Raw genomic sequence first — 5,000 nt, forward strand, 5'->3', positions numbered from 1 at the left:
CCACAAATACCTATGTATATCCATGTACTTACGTATGTGCTTGTGCCTCAGTGTAGACTTGGTTGTAGATACAAGTACAAGCAGTACATTAAGATTTTTTTCTTCACCACTCTACCTCCCCCCCCCCCCCCCCCCCCCCCCCCCCGTAGGCTCGCGTGACCTTCGGCGATCCCTGCGGTTGGCGAGGAGGATAAATAACTCGGGATCATCTGTGCTGGGGAGGGGGATCTCCGCCCCCCTCCATCCCTCCGTTCATTTCTATCCTTCTTTTCTCTCCTCGGCTCTTCCTTCTCTTATTTCTTTCTCCAACTCCTCTTTCCCTTCTTTTCTTCCCTCTCTCTCTCTCCTTACCTTCCTCCTCCTTTCTTCTCTATCCTCTCCTTCTCTCCTTCTCTCCTTTCCCCCCTTTCCTCCCTCCCCCTTTCACCCCATACTCCCCTTACCCCCTCCACTCCCTCCCTCCCCCAATTTCGCCCTTCCCCCTTTCCCCCTACTCACCATCTATCTAGTGCCCCCCCCCTTCGTTTAAGATAAGCGCGTAAACAAACTTTGAAAATCCCTCAGCAATTCCTAGGGACGATAAACACGTCACAGCTGTAGAAGTAAACAAAGGGGAGGTATCATAGCCTGACCTACCCTTCCCTCTTCCCCCTCTTCCCCCTCCTCTTCCCCCTTTCCATTTCCTCTTCCACTTCTTCTTTCCCTTCCCCTTCCTCTGCCCCGTTTCCCCCTCCACTCCCTCTTTTCTCCTTTCTCTTCCCCCTCTCCCACTACTCTTCCCCATTTCCCCCTCCTCTTCCCCTTCCTCATCTTCCTCCCCTTCTTCCTCCTCTTCCCCCTCTTCCCTCCTCCCCTTCTTCTTCCAATTCCCTCTTCCTCTTCTTCCTCCTCATCCCCTTCTCCCCCCCAGTGTCTTCTTCCCCTTCCCCCCAGTTTCCTCTTCTCCTTTCCCCTTCTTTTCCCCCTCTTCCTCTCTTCCCCTTACCCCCCCCCATTTTCTTCTTACTCCTCTCCTCTCCTCTTCCTCTTTTCCCCTTCTTCTCCCCCTTTATATCTTCCTTTCTATCCTTTCTCTTCCTCTTCTCTTCTTACTCCCATTTTCATCTATCTCTCCTCCATTTCTCTTTCTCCATCCCTATTCCCTTTCCCATTAACTCTTTTATCTTCTGTCCCGTCTCCCCTCTTCGTCTCCTCGTCTCCTCCTCATCTCCCCTTCTTCCTCTTACCTAATTTTTCCCCAATATCCCCTCATCTTCCCTCCCTCCTCCTCTTCGTCTTACACTATCCCCTATCCCCCCCCCCCCCCCCAATCCTCCTTTTTCCCTATTTCCCCATTTCCCCTTTTCCTCCCTCCCCTCTCCTCTCCCCCCACCCCACCCCACCCCCCTCACATCCTGTATCGTACCTGGTCGTCGGCGCTAATGTAATTAAGGGGAAATTTATGGGATAAGGACAATTAGAGGCAGTGAGCAGAGATGGGAATTGGCGTAGTTGCGGATAATGCCGTCTTTATGAGTTTTATTTTTTCTTTGTTTTGTTTTGTTTTTCTTTGTTTCGTTTCTTTTCCTTTTCCTCGTCTTATTCCTTTTTGTTTGTTTTTTTATGTTTTTCGTTTTTTTTTTCTCTTCTTTACCTCTTCTTTTTTTTCCTCTTCCTTGTTTCTCCCCTCTTTTCATATTCTTTCTTTCGTTTATTCTCCTCCTCCGTGCCTCTTCCCTTTTTTATTTTTGTTTTTGCTTTTATTTTGTGTCTTCTCTTCCTTGTATCATCCTTTTTTTGCATTTCGTTTCTTCTTTCCCTTGCCACTTCCCTTCTTCGTGTTTGTATATTCTTTCTTTTGTTTCTTCTCCTTTTCCTTGCCCCTTCCCTTTTAATATTTTCGTTTTTGTTTTTTCTTTCTTTATTTTCCTCTCCTCTTCCTTTTTTTCTTTCTTTCGTTTCTTCTGTACTTCCTTGCCTCTTCCCTTTTTTGTTTTTGTTTTATCTTTATTTCGTTTCTTCTCCTCTCCCTGCCCTCTTCTCTTTTTCTCGTCTTCTATCCTTTTTCTTTTCTCTTTCTATTTCACTTTCATTTTCTCTTTTATTGTTACCTTGAGCTTGGGGTGATGTATTTGGAGGATATAGTGACCCCTCCCCCCCAGCCCCCCACCTTAGAAAGAAATAAGAATTTATTACATCTATGTTTTTGTGAAAGTTCTGTCATGCTGTTTGACCAGGTTACCTGACGTTCTCCTGTCATGCAACTCATGCAAATGACCTGACTTAGGAAGACAAGCTTTGCCTAAGTCCGGGGTGTCATCTTAGGATCTCGTCATAATGTATGTATATGTATATATATATATATATATATATATATATATATATATATATATATATATATATATATATATATATTATCTATCTATGAATGTATAAATATGTATGTATATATGTATTTATATATATATATGTATGAATATGTGTATATATACTTATATACATACATATATATACGTATATATATATATATATATATATATATATATATATATATATGTGTGTGTGTGTGTGTGTGTGTGTGTGAGTGTCAGGCATAAGGATAAATATGTATATGCGTGCATGTGTAAATGACCTCATATGTGCGCATGGATTTGGATATGTATACGTATCCACATGAATCATTATATATCCATCGTATCCATCTCTCGGCCTTCCTCCTCCCCCTCGTCTCGCCCTGTCCTCTTCCTCGTCACTTCTCCCCTCTTCCCTAAGTCATCTAGTGTTCCTTCCTCACATGAGCTCTCCTCATCTTTCTCCTCCTCTTCCTTCTTCATCATCATTATCATCATCATTATCATCATCATCATCATTATCACCATCATCATCGTCATCTTCTTCTTCTCCTTGTTTTCCTTCTCCTTCTTCTGCTTCATCATCATCATCATCTTCTTTATATCCTCCTCCTCCTCCTTCTCACCTCTTGTATATGAATTTGAAAGATGAGGTGGAGGTTAGAGGTGGTTTATGGCCAAGGGGAAGAGTGAAGACGCGGCAGAGGGGGGGGGGGAATGAGGGGGGGAGGAGGGAAAAGAGGAATGCCGAGGGAGGAGGGAGAGGGAGAGGGAGAGGGAGAGGGAGAGGGAGAGGGAGAGGGAGAGGGAGAGGGAGAGGGAGAGGGAGAGGGAGAGGGAGAGGGAGAGGGAGAGGGAGAGGGAGAGGGAGAGGGAGGGAGAGAGAGAGAGAGAGAGAAAACGCGAGAGCGAAGGCCAGGGAGCAAGAGAAAGAAAAAGACATTTCGAAAAAAGGAGACGAGAGAGAGAGAAAGAGAGCACGCGAGAGAGAGAGAGAGAGAAAGAGATCAAGCGAAAGAGAAAAAAGAGAAAGAGAGAAAAAGAGAGAAAGAGGCGACCCTACTAATTTCCAAAAGCCCACAAAATCAAAGAGAAAAGCCATTACCCACAAGCCTAAAATGAATAAAGCTGACTCTTAATGTCAAGTGCCTCGTTTGTGGTTTAATTTACGCTAATTATGTCCGACGCCATTTTGTGTTGCGGGAACGGGGGAAGGGTCCAATTATCTATACATAGGCATGGCTAGTAGCTTCGACAACGCGCTGCTGGCCGATGGAAAAAGGAATTTACGAGGTCCTTGCCTGCTTGTTTACACGAGCCAAAGGGCGGGGGTGAGGTGAGGATGGTTATGGAAATGGTGATGATATTATTAGCAGTGTTGTTGATGATGACTTTGACAATGATGGTGATGATGGTGAAGCTTACAGTATTGCAAATAGTGATGATAACAAGGGTAATTACCATAATTATGATAATACTGATAATTATTATTATGATAATGACAATACTGATAATCATAACAATAACATTGATGGTAATGGTGATAATAGTAATAATGGTAAGAGTAATAACAATGATAGTAATAATGAGGATAATAAAGATAATGATAATAATGATAAGAGTAATGATAATGATAATAATGATAAGAGTAATGATAATGATAATAATGATAAGAGTAATGATAATGATAATGATGATAGATGTAGTAGAAATGCTAATGATGGTAATAATGATAATTGATAATTGATCATAACAATGACGATCATTATGATCATGATGATAATGATAATTACTTTGATGATAACATTAATAAAAAAAAAAAAATCAGAATTACACACGCAACGTGATTAGCAACAGCATATTCATGGCTTCGTAGATAGTGACTTTATTATCATTATCATTAGTATTATCATCATTATTATCATAATTGTTATTATTTTCATTATCATCATCAGTATTATCATCATTACCATTATAATCATTGGCTTTACCATTGTTATCATGATCATCATTAATATTCTTATTTTAGTTAGTGCCATTACTGTTGTTATCATTATCATTACTGTTGTTATTATCTTTATGATCATAATCATTGTTATTATCATTATTATTAATATCATTACTATTATTTTTATTTATTTTATCATTATCATTATTATTACTATCGTTACCATTATTTTTATTTATTTTATCATCATCGTAATTTTAGTAATATTACTAGCAGTAATTATCATTATCATTACAACAGTTATCAATATAGTTGATATTATCATAACTGTTGTTTATCTGTTTATCATATTCAATATCATTCTCATTATCAGCTTTTTATGGCACCGACCTAGAGTTGCACTATTGTTGATCGCAGGAAGGGCATCCAGTCAGGCAAGGGTGCAACAAAGCTATCGGATTATGCAAGATAATGAAGGTCGCTGTTATTGATATTGTAATTGTTTTTGTTGTTGATGTAATTGTTTTTATGCTGTTATTGCTACTTCTATAACTGTGAATATTTTGCTATTGTTATGTTATTGCATCTTGAGTACATCTGAAATTGATGTTAAAATTACTATCAGAGAGAGAGAGAGAGAGAGAGAGAGAGAGAGAGAGAGAGAGAGAGAGAGAGAGAGAGAGAGAGAGAGAGAGAGAGAAATAAAGAAAGAGAAAACGTGA

Source organism: Penaeus japonicus, unplaced genomic scaffold (genome assembly GCF_977035675.1).
Source record: "Penaeus japonicus unplaced genomic scaffold, GWHDUDI00000001_assembly GWHDUDI00000001, whole genome shotgun sequence".
Classification (NCBI taxonomy): domain Eukaryota; kingdom Metazoa; phylum Arthropoda; class Malacostraca; order Decapoda; family Penaeidae; genus Penaeus; species Penaeus japonicus.